We start from the raw sequence: 16,696 nt of genomic DNA, 5'->3' as shown, positions 1-16,696 counted from the left end.
CTCTTATGTCTACATTAGACATTGTAGTATTTGCACAAGAATTGGCTAGTCGATACGGGGATATAAATTTTTCTAGCTTCTTATGTACTCTTAGTTATCCTATGCTATAGTTGGTTGAGAAGAGAAGGCTTGCTAGATAAATCTTAGCAAAAAACCCAATAGCTACTACAAGATTTTGTGAAAGTCCCTAGGGTACTATTGTTCCAGCCAATTGTGTGTTGGTTGATTACTACAAGGATATGAAGTAGAAGCACGAAAGTACATATTCCTTTTGGAGACTAGAGACCTTCCCTTTATAGGGGAGCATTGTGCATCACCTAAGCATTCATAGTGGGATGTTTTTTAAGAAGATCAATTTTATTATGGCGTTGCATTATATGCATCAACTCTCTTAGATGCATTTCTCCATTTCCTACATAGTGTATTAAAATGAATTTATGCATCAACTATCTTGGATGCATTTTTCCATTTCCGATATAGTATATCAAAACAAATTTGATCAATTGAAGGGGCCCATAATGTCACATAGAAATTTATAAGTGTTTTCAAATGTTAGAATGTGTGATGCCAATTATGTTCTCCCTTGCTCGTTCTTGCCATGGCTCATTCCCGCTTGCTCGTTGTTTAGTGTACCTCCACCTAAACATGCATCCATCAATATATACATGCCAAGTCCAGTGCTCTTACTAAAGCATGAATGCTTGATGAGCTTTCCAATTGAAATGTTAAAACTAATTTTGTACTTATGGCATGCTTTCTTTAAATGCAATACCCTCTTCTTCCATCGTAAGAGCTTGTGGTAGCATTGGCATAGTTGACAAGGTAGATTAGATTACTAGAAAGGTTTCTATGAAATAGTATTGTGCTTCCCACAACACTTTGGATATGTATGAGAAGTTGTTGAGGAGTACTCTAGTATTCGGAAATGTTCTCTTAATATGAACTTATCACATGTATGCACAACAAGGCTAAGGTGAGAAATCATATAATCTTTTGAGTAGGGTCTCTCTCTAAATACAGCCATGTTTTCTCAAGCCATAGTGAAACATAGTTGTCGATAATTGTAAAAGATTCCCAAATTTAGTTTCTAAATATGATAAGGAAATATGAAATAAACACAACAACACAAAGCAACTATAGACGCGCTTGGTAGACGTGCAAAATAGCGGGCGCGTCTATAGGCGTTGCTTTAGTAGAGGAATTTTGGGCGCGTCTAAAAGCTCGTCTTGTTGCGCATAAATTGACACGTGTACTTGCGCATCTAAACTGAGAAAATACGGGCCCGTCTAACATCGCGTTTATCAGCGCGTCTATTTGCGCATGTATTAGTGCATTTATTTGCACGTTTACACTGAGAATCAGACGCGCATTTAGACGTGTAGATAGACACAAACCAGAGAATACAAAAAGTGAGATTTTGGTGTACATCATTGCTTTCCAAACATTGCCCATGATTACCAAAGCACATAATTTTTTGCAAGCCCACATATACAAGAATTAAGTGAGATAAGGAGAATGAGACAATATGTAAAATAGTTTTGCCAATATCAATTATGGGGCTACGGTTCAATCTCATCCTCAATGAGATCAACCCTCGCCAAACTATCTACTTCAAAATCCAAACAAGTGTTTAGATCTACAAATACATTCAACCCACTACTACTTGTGCCACTCATGTGCTCATTGAAATCAGCATCTTGAATGGTAGGCTCGTCCTCACGGGTAATGGCCTCAATATCTGTATCCCCTATCTCATGATCATCCTCCTCTCTCCTATCACAGTCATCATCATGTCCATGGCCATGATCATCCTCCATACGCTCCATATTAGTAAATGTACTATACATCACTTTGGAATGTGGCATAATAGGTATGACATGCCACCATCTATTATTATCCACCATTGGTTGATAGACAACCTAATTCAAACACAAATACAATCATGTTATTTTTCTTGCATCAAATATTTAAAAGCGAGTATTTTTATATGTGTGCACAGTACCTGTTCACATTGTTGCAGTAGTACTAGTGTGTCCTTCCTACTTTGCCAAAACTTTGTGGAGTCAATAGTTACAAAGCCACTTGCATGGCGTTTGATTGTTGCATTAGGGCCTCTTTCCACCACGTCCTTAAACCACTTTACATCCAAAACATACACAAAGAAGTGTCGAAAGTCAAGCATAATAATATCTTGGATTATGCCACAATAATCATCCATGGCTCCATTGGCTCCCTCAAAGCTAGCAATGACGCCGCAATCTTGTGTGTTTCTCTTATCATCAATCCGTTGTGTTCGAAAATGCTTGCCCTCACACCATATAGCATTGAACATAGTGCACTACACCAAGAAAAAATCAATTAAATAAGCAATCTAAATTATTAAAAGCTCCTAACTTATGCATAACATTCTATATACTGACCTTGCTCATGCATCCCCTAGCATACTCCCATTCTTCCATTGTGATATGCATCCCCTCGTCTTTCCCTGCTTTCTCCATTTCATCAAGTAGCCAATCCACATGAATATCCTTTGGAAGTGCTCTTAGATACTGAGGGTATGGCACACGAGATCCGTGGTGTGTACGAAAGAGGGCCCTTTCTTCTTATCTTCTTGCCTTTGCATCCTCGTATCTTGTCACCCATCTTTTCATCACATCACTATTAAGCATGCAAAAGAGGTTGATACTATTATGTAACTCCGTGTCTATTACTTTGTTGCGTCCTTTCCCTTGAGGCACAATAGAGGTCATCTTTAGGTCTTCATCATCTCTCCATAGTCGTGGGAGAGAGCTATCCACATCAACAAGAAACTCAGAAATATATACAAGTGACTCTTGTACCAACCAACCCTCGGCCTTGCTACCTTCGGGTCTTGCATTTTGTCTCATGAAGCTCTTCAGGGTCTTCATGAAGCGCTCCAGGAAGAACAACCATCGTGCATGTATAGTACCGCATATAGCAATCTCATCCACTAAATGCACTATGAGATATAGTTGGCTTGTGAGAATAGAACGTGGAAATGTCTCCACTAAACAAACCGCCTCCACTGACATAACTCGAGCATTCTCAAGCATGGTGGGATCTATTTCCTTTGAGCTCACATACCTAGAAATGAAAAAGTCCAGCATATTAGCAATATGCATTCAAACTTGCACGGAGCATTGATAAGCATCATATTTTGTATCATGTAAAGTACCTCACAAGCTCGCCCATCTTGTAAATACAATCTTTCACGTCCTTCGATGCACTACGTGAAATGCTAGTAGGTAGTATGAACTGAACCCACGAGGAGTTGGTTGATTAGTTGCTTATAACTATTCACTCACAAATTTGAAAGGAAAAAGATATTATGCACATAAAATACTTACTTGGAGCATCTTGTGCCAATCATGAGATTTCAAGCCATATAATTGCTCTACACCTCTTTTCTTGCTCTTTGTAAAGGCTCCCTTCAAACACCTCATGCATCCAATGGGAGTACGAATTGTAGTAATAGCGCGCTTCACCGTCGCCATCTCTAGCTTTGATAACATCCACAGTGCACGAGGTAAAAAAACACGCCCATTTGGTCTCTCTTGTGGCCAAGCTTCACGCATCCTCCCTGTGGTACGTAAATCCTCCCAAGGTTATGCCTGCGGAATCTCGTGTCCCATTCAAATGCTCCCAAATGGTAAATGCCACATTCTTGAAGATATGCATGGGATCAAGCAGATGATTGATCTTGAGGTGGGACCAATATGGTAAACGATAAAAGATGGAGTATCTAAACAAAATAAAGTGTTAGCGGGCAATCTTTATTTCCAGCCAATATAGCACACAATAGTTACAAACCCTTACCGGCTCATGCCAAGTGGTGGAGGAGTCGTGGAACCGTCCCAAATTCTCATCCAATCTCCCGTGGTGAGTGATTGTGGGAGGACTTCATTACAAGGGGCAACATATCTAGGATGATCAAGTGGGAGAAATCGATGGTGATTCTCATAGATGACCTTATTCAATGCGTTTGCCCGTGAGGCAACTAGCGAAGGACCACAAACGGGACATGCATGGTAACCCGATGTAGTGAGACCTAAACAATAGACGCAGTAAAAAGATCATCATGCTCCATGCTATCATCCCTCCCTTGATGGACATATAAATCCCGCACCATATCATCAAACACGTCCTCCTCCACGGCTTCATGAGGTAATGGCGGAGGACTACTATCACCATCACTCCATGCATCCGTAACGGTCCCTCCTAAAGATCCCACCTCATATTGCTGACGCTTCGTCTCCTCACGGCGAGCATAGGGCAACATATGCGGATATGGCACTGCATCCTGTATCAAATTAAAACGGGATCATAACTCAAACATATGAACACCCATAGGTATCTCAATCAACCTTAACTTACAAACCCTTACCCTGTTTACGGTCACATCCCATTCTCCATACTTTGAAATATGATTGAGTGTAATCCTGTGTGCACGATACATGTTTCCCTCGGGGGGGTCACTATGTATAAACCCTCTATATCACGTGCGTTCAAGGCCTATATTTAAAGTCCCTTATCTGTAAAAAATTTCATTAATAAAATGTACCCCTTTTCTATACAAATCTGTGAATTTTTTCCAAAACTATTTTAAATAGTCCCTTATGTATATTTATTTCTGTAAATTTTAGAAATTAAAAAAATCCTTCTGTTGAACTCACGTGATAGGGTTACATATGATGAGTGACCCCCCCGAGATGTTTCCTCGACATCGATCACACAAACATTTGAGTTTTTGCTCCAACCACATTTCGCGATGGTGGATACGGAGGGTTTCATCCTCACTGGAGCTACTTGTTGAAGATGAAGACATCCTACAAACAAACAACCCACCAAATTTGCTTTCTTCAAATGTTTAATTTAAACTCTGTGGCTCGTCTAAAGGTGCATCTAAAAGCACGTCTAAGATCGCGTCTAAAGGCAGGTCTAAAGGCACGTCTACTCTATGTATTTAGACGTAGCTATAGATGCGCTATTAGACGCGGCTTTTAAACCTGCTTTTAGCGCGCTCGCTTTGCTTTTCTTCACATTACTTATACTTCGCGCGGCTTGCTTCCTTCCTCATTAGCAGATCCACAGTTTCGACGCTTAAGAGGAAGGCTCCCATACTTACTTCCAAGCTTACACTTAAGAGGAAGACACCCACACTTACTTCTAAGCTTAAAGGAGAGGAGGAAGAACAAGGAGGAGAAGCAACTTTGAAAAAGAAGAAGAACCTTCCATACCTCTATCCAAGTAAGTCCTTTTGCAATTGATCTTGTTTGGAGTTTGCTCTCTTTAGATTTATACTTTCTCGTATCCAAGAAGCGCATAATATGGGTATCAGTGTCACGTTTGTGTGTCAGGCACAATGTCCTTTTCTACTTTTTAGAAATCTCGTCTGTCGGAGCGTGTGTATAGGCACGTTTAAAAGTGCATCTATAGGTGCATCTGAACGCGCGTCTAGCCTGTTTGCAGACATAGACACTGTTAGACGCTCTGTTAGACGCTTTATTAGACGCTCTGTTAGACACGTCTATAGACGCGCTAGTCAGACGCGTCTATAGACACGATCCGATAGTAAGCCTCTCTTCCCTTCCCCTTTCTTCTCAGCTCATCAGTAATAGATTTTTTTCCTTTTTTCCAGTTCAACATGTGGCCAGGAAGCGCTTCCAGCTCACGTGATCCCCGGGAATCTATTTGGAAGGACTTATATAACCTTTTAGGGCACCCTCCTAGTCCTGCGAAGTTATACGGGTATATGACGGGTACTCTAAACACTCCCCAGGAGTCGGCACTATAGACTCCAAACCACCCCACACGGCCTGAGATCACCCCAGCGGAGTCAGCACAGCCGTCTTATGCCCCTTCTTATGCCCCTTCCCCCATACCGTCTTATGCCCCTTCCCCCATGCCGTCTTATGTCCCTTCTGCCATCCCGTCTTATGTCCCTTTTGCCATCCCGTCTTATGCCCCTTCCCCCATGCTGTCAAGAGGTCCTTCTGTCTCGCAGAGCCATCGACGTACTCCTGTACCATCGAGACTCGGTTCTCCAGCCATGAGTGGTCAGCGTAGTCCCGTGCAGTCTCCAGCTACGAGTGGCCAATGTACGAGCTCGACACGACACGGTAGCAGGCGTAGTAGCAGGGAGAGCGGTGGGGGATGCATGGCACAATGCTTTGGGAGGGGTGGCGGTGGGGACGATGATGATTCAGATGATTTAGACGTGCCTCCAGGTGATGGTACGATTATTATGACATCACTCAGACAGGAGGCATCTTGATGGATGCGCGGGGGAAGGACATCATGGCCTTCATGCGCTCTGTAATTGCTAACAATTACAGAGATTGCTTTATCCACTACAAAGACCACCCAAAGAGGTTGGTTGATGAGACCCTCGCTGTTGTTCGCTCTAGGTATCCTAACCCCCCCAATCGCCAGTTCACAGATAAATGGCCAAGTCAAAGATTGTTATGATACTTGGCAATAAAAGATCTTCGCTTAAGAGGCAGGCACTAGCGGAGCTTGCCAGGCTTGAGGCAGCAGGTCAACCACCAAGGGGCCCGTCCCACACCGCTCACAAGCGTGAGTGGAAGAAGGCAATGAAGTCAGCGAGGGAGGATCCCAGTCTGCAGCACGTGGAGGCATGGAGGATCCAGATGGAGGAATATGGAAGCACGCATTTTGGAGCAGGGGGTGTTGAATCATGGGAGGCCCAATTTGTAAGTATCGATCTCAAATTATATTGCTTATGTAGTTTATTAGGAGCTGTTGTTTCTTTGTACTAATCCCTCCGCAAAGTGTGTCGTCATGCAGCTTGAGATTGTGGGCAGATACCCTACTCCTGTGGAGACAGCCTACCACCGCCACCATCATAGAGGAGATACATGGAGGCACTTCTATGATGACGGGTTGATTACTGAGGAGCAGTATACCTGGGCTACTAGAGCGGTCCCCTAGGTATTTGAAAGTAATTAAATAATGCCAAAATTATAAGTAAAGATTTGATTTTTCATACATAGATATATGTTGTCCCTTGTTTACAGCCCCATGCACAAGACGATGAGGAAGACGAGAAAGGAGGCACAGAAGGGAGCGCAGAAGGGAGCGTGAAAGGGAGCGAGGACATGGAGAACATAGATTAGTCGTAGAAGTAGTGCTAGCTACTCTTTTTTGTACTTAAAGGCACTGGCTTGGCTTCATGCCTCTTGTATATACACTCCTCTTATTTTTTGTACTTGAAGCCACATGACGTGGCTTAGCTTCCTTATTTTTTGTACTTGAAGCCACATGATGTGGCTTAGCTTCGTGCTATATGTATATACAAGCACTTTTTGAGCTTTCAATTTTATTGCATTTTGGAGTTGTAATGTTTTATTTGGAATTGTAATTAAAATGCGGTTGGCTGTAAGAATTGAATTACACAATGTGGATATGGGATTCTTGTAACTATATAGCATACACAACATACACAGCATTCTGTAAATTTAAAAAAATAAAAAATAAAGCGCGTCTGTCAGTGCATTTATAAACGCATCTATTTATGCGTCTGTTTGTTCGACAAGCGTTTATATTTGCGTCTATAAACGCGTTTACAAGCGCGTCTATTTAAACGTCTAAGTGCGCGTCTATATGCGCGTGTGTCTAATATATAGACATGCAGATAGATGCGGGTCTCCAGACGCGAAAATAGATGCGCAAAAAGACGCGCCCGTAAGTTTTTTATTTAGTTCAAAAAATGCATCTGTGTGCGCATCTATGGGTGCTTTGTCTTGTTGTGAAAGCCAATCTTTAGAGTACTATACTTTCATGGTTCATTTATTTGGGAATGATAAGGCAGTTTAGGTGATTATTAGAAAATGCCAAGCAATTTGCTTTGCCATGTTGGAAGTATGTGGCACCTAAGAGTAACTTACCAGGGTGAACGAAGTCACGATGTGGTTGCTAAGCAGGGGTGCAATGCATCACGGACTTCTCTTATTGTAAGGACATTTTCATGCATCTTAAAAGCTTGTGGAAGAATAGCTCGTGCAAGGATCCTTTAAAGGGGATTTAAAGATGTGAAGTAATTATAACTTGCAAATTGAAGATAATGCATGGTTTAGATTGTCTTGCTAGGTTGTCTTTGCTTTTGAGTGCAATTCACTATTTTCAAGAGATAGTCTCAATGGATGATATTCTATGCAAAACATGGAACTTGCTTCCTCAGCTGGTAATTAGGCTTTCATCACCATGCATACAAACTATGCCTACCATGTATGCTGACTACGCAAGAGCCTTATTTATTTACTTGAATTTTATTCTATGAATGGTTAACTTATTTGAAAATAGAATTGCTGATCTTGTCTATTTATGCTAGTTGCATCTTGGGTGTCACCAAACATTTCGGTCCTTGTAATTTATATGTCCAAGTGAAATCTTCTAGGGACATGAAAGCAAGAGTGCTAGCTTAACATTTTAAAATCACTTTACAGATTAGTGAGCAAGAGACGATGACAACAAGATGAGCGACCAACTTGGAAAAAACCACTTAGACCTGTTTGAAACCAAGTTGACAAATCAGTCAGCAAGATGAGCGAATTCTCCCTAATGATACGATGACAACAAGATAAGCGACCAAAACCATGGCTCTTGGAAGATGAGCGACAAAAACAATGGCACCCAGGAGGGATATGTGCTAGAATATTTTGGGCAGGAAACATCAGGAACCATATGCAAATGTACTCAACGAGGCAAGGCTTCCAAGCCTCCCTTGTATAAATCATACAGATGCAACGATACAGAGGATATCATCTTACTTTGACCTTAGCCAATATGTGTAGCATCAGCTTCTTCTTCGTTTTGTTGTTGCAGCTGGCTATGGCGGGTGCAGCAGCTACAACAGCTTTTCCTGACCTTGCTCGTAGTCCATTCACGAGCCGACATGAACAACCCCGCCTCGGCGTCAGCCATATCTTCGATCCGCATTCCCCATTTCGCCCACATGGCTGCGACGATGCTTGTGTCTCGCAGCATCGATGAAACCGGCTGGCCAGCCGCTTAAATCGAACTCGAACCACCCAATTTTCAGCCAAAGTGATTCAGAACATCCCTTGGGGCCTCGTTACCACGGATTCATTCCGAGGGGGATCGATTTCCGAGTACTACATTCAGCTGGGCGTCGGTGCAGCTCCCGGGACGGACCTCTTTCAACCCATCTTAATGCTCGTGGATACCGGCAGTGATTTGCCGTGGATTCAGTGCAAACCTTGCCAGCCCTGCTACCCGCAGGTCCTGCCTGTATACGATCACACTCAATCCACCACGTTCTCTTCCCAAATTCAGGGAGATGCTTACTGTGATCAGGTGCAAAACGAGCCCGATATCGGACGCGGTTCGGACGCTTCTAGTTGCCGTTACTATATCGGCTATGCTGACGGAACACAATCCTTCGGATACATTTCCAGAGAGAGGTTCACTTTCTGGGATGCTTCTCAACAGCCGGCCGATACTCCCATCATCATCAATCCGTTGTCGTTTGGCTGCGGGATTTCTAACCAGGCTGGTGTGGCCACCGCGTCCTCAGCCTTCAGGAGTCCTTGGCTTAGGATTTGGAAGAGCCCTGTCATGGCCAGAGCAATTTCTTGCTGGCCTGGGGGCCAGCCCTGCGTTCTCCTTCTGCCTTGCTTCCATTGGCTCCGACCCGAATTCCGGTTATCTTTTATTTGGAGACAATTCTTTACCACGTAAGGGCTCATACAAATTACAATCATCCGTTCTTCTCTTCTCATTTACAATCGTAATTCTTCTCTTCTCGTTTTCAGTCGTGACTATTCTCTGACGTCCCTCGCCTTGCAGTCCGTTGAGCTGACATTGCACCTGGCTTTCGTGCAGCGGCCCCTTATTATGAAACGGATTTGCTACAAGAAGGAGGTACTGTGTTTCATTACGTAGACGTCGTTGACTTTATAGTGGGCGGTCAAAATGTGGGCATCCCAAATGGAGTGTTTGACATCGATCCAACTGATAGCACAGGCGGGGTGGTGATAGACTCGGGCGACGTGTTGTCAATCATCACGTCGGATGCATACACTCCATTTCGAGATGCATGGAGGGCAGCAATGCAACCAATTCTGGGACCTCCTGACTCGACTGGCCCTCCTGGGCCGCCTGGAATGGACACATGCTGGGACTATCCGACAGATCTAGCTTTACCAGCCATTTCTTTTATATTCGCGGATGGGAATATATACACGTTGAGTACAAGCGGAAGTGCCCTCGTATACCTTTCTCAAACAGGTCGTCGTCGACTGTGTTGGCCTTTCCTCGAGAAACAAGCGGGAGATACATTTGCTGATTTTGTTATCGGCGGTGTTAGTTTACACAATAACTGGGTCTTCTTTGACACAGAAAACGAGAAGTTAGGTTGGAAATATAACATGTGCTGAAGTCTACGCCAAGATCAAAGGTCATGATGGGTCTATAAAGTACAGAGCACACTACTCCTCTACTAGGGGGCCTTAAAGACCTGCCTTGATAAGGTCTCAAGGTTGTGAGTGTAGGTTGTCTTTAATTTCAAGAAATAAAACTTAGGTTTTATTCTTAAATCTCAACATTTGAATGCATTTTAGGTGTTTTCAAATGGGATTTTGGTTAAGCCTTACCATTACTTTAAGTTGGAAATTTTATTTTTTTAGGATTGCATCTCTATGTGTGTCTTTTCTTTGCGGGGAGAAAGGGGCGACGACCTACTATATATATGTATACATATATATGTTTGTGTATGTGGGTAGCTGTACAAGGCATTGTGCAACTTGCAAACATAATCGAGGCAAGCATGCTATACATACCTTGATGCCTACATCATGTACACCTCTTCTTGTAAAGCACCATGCAAGAAGTCATTCTTTACATCTATTTGATGCAAACTAGATCAGCCGTTAGCTACAATCATAGCTGTGATTGCTCTCACGGTTGCTATATACTATTGGGCTAAAGACATAGCTATTGTTGTGTACATTATGAATATAATCCTAAGTTGTCTTTCCAAGAAGGTGTTGAAACAACTTGTGGGATCCTTCTCCCACCCATGTGTATATTAACAACTTTTTCAGTCACACTATCTCTATGATTGAAAGCCACGCTACCACTATCTTTCACATTTTCTGAATGAGATCCAACAACAATACCCTCATCCCCAACAGGACCATTCATAGTTTCTTGTACATTTGACTTTTCCACTAGCATGTTTTGGAGGTGACCCCCCCCCAAGGAGTCAATCCTTGTATATATATCTTTAAAGAACAACTCTTCCACTTTCTTTAGTGTGATTTCCGTGACGATGTAAGTGGGTTAGGGTCTTCTCATTTGTCTAATAGATTGAACTTTTTACGTCCGCTAGACCATCATATCCAATGACCTTCCCTTCCTTAACCAATATCTTTGCCTTCTCAAGGAGGATCTTTCGATATTGGATCATATAGGCCTAGTAATGGAGAGAGACTTGATATAAAATTTCCTTCTCATTCTTCTAGTTCTCCACTTAAGATTTCTCTTGATCCATGTTTTCCTGAGGCATTATCTTTAGGTTGGTAGGTTTATTTCCCACCACACTCATGGCACCAATGGGAGTCATCAACTTGTTGAGTTGTGTATCCCAACTAGGTGTAAAACTCCTAATGAGCTGGTGTGGTCCTCATGTGTTCTAACAAAGGGGTGGTGATTTGAGCTACCCTTGAGATTTGTAGTTCAATGGTTGCTAATTGGTGGACAAGGGAGATGCTAAGTATGGATGCGCACAATAGGGTACACTTGGTATAACACTCTACTTAAAGGATATATTATTTATAGTAATGTGCCTTAGACTAGAGCCACTTATGGTGTACACTCTCTATAGCAATGCTTCTTGGGCTACAACCTATGTAAGTGAGTCAGGTCTTCATTGTTGATGCTTTCATGATAGATTCTTCCTTGGGGAGATGGGAACATAGATCATGGTCGATACTTTTATGCCAAGGTTAAAAAATTGGTTGTGTATTTGATTACATCATATTCATGGCCATCTTATGTGGCCCATAGCAAAGTGCAAATCCTTTTTGGAGTCAATATCCTTGCAAGATGGTGCTGACAATGCCATCATACTGATATTTGTGTAGCACACCAAGATGGGTTGCACCAATTTGTTCTTTGAGGGCATGGTTAGAGGGGGAGGCTAGCTCATTATAATCTTAGCCACCATACCAATAGGAAAATGTTTGAACCTCAAATTCTAAAACCAATGCTTACTCTTAGGTTATGCTACCAAATGTGGACTATATTTGTTGCAAAAGCCCTTTGTTTGACTAAGAAATTGAGTCAAATGAACTCCAACAAGTTTGTTTCTAAATTAGAATAATAATGTTGTATTTCTAATCCAACTATATGTGTACAAGACACTACAAGACACGGGCCGCTTTTCCACAATGATACTAATGCTAAATACATAGTTTTTTTTTAAAACAAGTGAAAAGTGTTGGAATGTTTGTAAGTGTGTACATTGTAAATAAAGCTTCAATGTGAGCATTGGTATGGGTATCGATAAGTGCTAGTTGTCAGTGTTGGCCTAGGCATCGTTATTAACGTTGGTGTATACTGACATTGCAATGTCGGTATAGGCATCGATATATACTGACATTTTAACAAAATTTTAGAAAAAATTGTGAGGCAGGATGGGGCTTGCCTCACAATTTTCTTTTTCCATTATCATCATGATTATTTAAATGTTACAAAAGAGGTCTACAAAATCATGTTACAATGTTACAAAAAAGGTCTATAAAATGGAAACATTAGTGCCGAAGTTAAGAATGGCAAATCTACTGAAGTAATGCACTAAAAAATGGCAAAAATACAGAACTCAAAAATGGAAAATCTGCCAAAGTAATGTGCTATAAAATGGCAAAAATGTCATCATATAAAATGAACAAATGTCCTATCCTACTATTGCTCCTCCTCCTCCTCCCCCTCCTTGTCCTCGACCTCTATGCGTAGGCCTGATCCCTTGCCCTCCTCTGCTGCGAGTCTCTTTGCTTCTTATTCAGATCCATCCTCTAACTCTCGATCTCGAGATGGGTCGAACATGCCTCCCAAAGAATGAAACAACTTAGGAAAGATAAGAGCATTGATTGGAAGACAATGGTGATACTCAAAAGACAACAACAAGGATTAAGGTATACTCACATGATGCCCTGCCACCTTGCGCCAATCGATTTGGATTTCTGACTTCTTCCTTCTCCTTAAACCAAGGGTAAGCTCCAATCTTGAGCGCCCTTCTATCTTCAATCTTAAACGCCCTTCTATATTCTTCGTCATTTAGAGGCCTACCAATCACATAATCCTATGGATCCAAATTCAAGGAGTTAGATATGAATGAAAAACATTTGAATGACTGAACATAGATATTTAGTAGAAGATAAACATATACTTACCACCCATGCCTCGTTGCCTAGTCTGCCACCGCTTTCAAGGTCCGAATGACCTATGGTCTGCAAGCGTCTCCTCATCGCCACCACTGAGTCATGAATACATCTGGATTCTCCTTGAACTTCTTCTTTACTTTCTTCCAAACTTTCAGGTCTGCCCACCTTGGCTTGGGCTTACCTGTCCTAATAGCCCTCGTTAAGCCATAGCTCTAAGACTTTAGGAGCTCTCCCATGCATGTAAGCATGGAATTTCACTCAAACTCTTTAGGGCATCTATGATGGCACCCTTGGCTCCATTGTCCTGCTGATTCTAAGGTTTGAATATATCCTTGGGGAAGCATTGGGAAATAAGAAAACTCATTTTGGGGCCCTCTAAGAAATTTGATATTTACCTATTTTTGTTGCACCCAAAATCTAGAAATTAATGCCATAAAATAAGGATACTTACTAAAAAAAAGCTAGTCTAGTACCCAGGCTTCACATTGAATGTGAATATAAGATCCTCTATTTTTTGTGCATAATTTTATGATTTTGACATCGTTTACACGTCTGGAGTGGGCCAAAACCCCCAAATCGACCACAAAGACACTAAAACTAACGCCCGGAGGCCCAAAAAAGGGCAAAAATGCCTGAGACGGAAGATTGCAAATAAAATGCGATTTGGCCAACTGGCGCGCTCCAGACGCGCCAACAATGTCAAAATCATCAAATTCTTCACAAAAAAACATCTTTGAAGATCATGTATGTCAAACCTAATAGAAGAGATGTTGAGAGTTGTGGTGCCATGAGCACATGTAGAGCAAAGGTATGAGTAAAGGGCAAGCTACCACATGGCATGGAGGAGATATCCCACATGTGAGCAAGCATATGGATGTAAGTATCCTCACCTATCAAAGGGAGGTTCATTTGAAGTAATATCAATCAAGCACTTTGCACTATCTCAAGATTCTCTTTATGAGTCCAAGCTAATCTATCTTGGAGCCTAATTGACTTGAGGCACATGTCATGAGCACTCTCTTCATCATGTTTCCACACAGGTTCCATCCACGTTAGAGTGCTCCATAGATCCTGAGGCATGCATGTTTTCTCATGGTATCAAAGATTAGGTCTAGTCTCCTAGATTAGTTGTAGGCTTGCCTTAGGAGCACATGTTCTCTCCCAGGTTAGTTCTAGTTTTAGATTGAGAAAATTCCGTCCATTTAATGAAAATTATGTTCATTGCTTTAAGATATTTCCATCATTCTTAATGAGAGAGAGAGAGAGACAGAGAACTTCATTCTCGATTGAAAGCCATAGAGAGTTGATTAGCGATCCACAGATAGCCAAAGCTTCAACGATCGGCTCTAGCCTACGCTCCTACGCCAAGCTCCACGCCAATGGTCAACACATGGTGATGGAACTCCCATAGGCTCCACATACGCTAGGAGGGGATTTCAGCCTTGCTATCAACCACTAAGTCCATCGACACCTTGGCCGTTGGCTTCTCCTCCACAAAGTCACAATGAAGCAGCCCACACTTCATCAACGGTTGGCAGCAGGCGACCAAACTGAACACCCACAATGCCATGGTAGAGCCAAGCCTCGATAGCCGACACTCCATGGAGACTCCAACTCTCTCATTCAATAGCTTCTCCGATATCGTATGGGCTCCCACGACTTTGAACAAGTGACTCCATTTGCAAAGCTCACAGATGTGTAGCTCTTGATCTCTTAAGTCTCACCCTCCTTGCGCCAGCAGATCTCCTGGCTCCTCAAACGAATAGCATGCCATATCTTCGTTCGACTCAACGACCTTGCATATCCTTTGATCTGATCATCTCCAACATATCTGCGCAGGCAGAGCAACTCTATGTGAGCACCTCCAACAAGATCGGCTTCCAACAGCCTCAACAATCAGTCCGAACCAGCTTGAGTAGTGCAAAGTGAGCAGTGCCGCCAGCCACTAAAGCTACTCCTACAACAAGCAGACTAAGCTCCTATGACCTGTGCTCATACATCACGACCGACTTAGCACCACAACAACAAGCGATTGCTCTCGACTTGTAACAAAAGCCTATCCAAGGTGTAGAAGACCTTCACGGCTCCCTTGCCACTAGCTGCAAATGACTCTCTGAGCTCCAGCCTCCCACCGCATCGCCATCCTCACTGCGTCGCCATCTACAAGCTTCAAAGCTTCAAAGTTTCTCAAAGTCCTAGCCTTAGGCCACATGGCAGATAAGCATTAACCAGGGTTAGGTGAAGTTAATCTGTGGTTTAGAGGCTTGGTCAAGTTCTTGCCAAGTGGCAAAGAAATTGTGGTTAAGTTAACCACCACACTTAACCATGGTTAAGTTTAGGTTCAAGATTGGTTAACTACCACATCACCAAGTGCCACCTAAGCACATGGCCCCTTGTAGGCATAGGTTGAATTCTGCATGTGAATCCTTGTGCCACATCATCAATTGCCCCTCTTCTTCACGGAATCTTCGACAAGCCGTAACTTCCAATCCAGGAAGAATTTGCACATGCTCCAAAAAAGAAAAATGATCGTCTTTTTGAGCTCTACGCATCTATCAAGTCAGAATCATTGTTAGCAATCAGACACTACCATTGAAGCAAAATGAAGCTCATGGTAAGACCTTTGCAACAAATGGAAAAGCAACGCATGAATGCACAAACTTGCATGGCATCCACACATAAAGCATTAAGGCACATGGAAGGACAAAGCATCATGCATCAAGCTACATCAAGCAAAGAAGACAATGCCATCCACATCAAGCATTGAGAAACAAAAACCTTGCCAACCTTGCCTATATTTTGTAAATCAAACCTGACCACCTGAGAGTAGCCATGTAAGCACCCAGGGGAGGATTTGATCTTGTAACTCACATCTGACCACCTTGCAGTAGCCAAAGGATCATGGCACCAAGGGGAGGTGTTGAGAGTTGTGGTGCCATGAGCACATGTAGAGCAAAGGTATGAGTAAAGGGCAAGCTGCCACATGGCATGGAGGAGATATCCCACATGTGACCAAGCATATGGATGTAAGTACCCTCACCTATAAAAGGGAAGGTTCATTTGAAGTAATATCAATCAAGCACTTTGCACTATCTCAAGATTCTCTTTATGAGTCCAAGCTAATCTATCTTGGAGCCTAATTGACTTGAGGTACATGTCATGAGCACTCTCTTCATCATGTTGCCACACAGGTTCCATCCACCTTAGAGCACTCCATAGATCCTGAGGCACCCATGTTTTCTCAAGAGAGA

At 42.5% G+C, this 16,696-nt stretch overlaps 1 pseudogene; it reads left to right on the top strand.

Moving 5' to 3' along the window:
- Positions 1-8,871: 8,871 nt before the first annotated feature.
- LOC147895381 (protein ASPARTIC PROTEASE IN GUARD CELL 2-like) lies at positions 8,872-10,439 on the top strand (annotated as a pseudogene).
- Positions 10,440-16,696: the final 6,257 nt, after the last annotated feature.

This window comes from Dipteris shenzhenensis, chromosome 13 (assembly GCF_047967505.1).
Source record: "Dipteris shenzhenensis isolate YYH24624 ecotype China chromosome 13, Dip_SZ_1.0, whole genome shotgun sequence".
Taxonomy (NCBI): domain Eukaryota; kingdom Viridiplantae; phylum Streptophyta; class Polypodiopsida; order Gleicheniales; family Dipteridaceae; genus Dipteris; species Dipteris shenzhenensis.
Note: the sequence above shows the minus strand (reverse complement) of the source record. Positions and strands in the feature narration are given on the sequence as shown.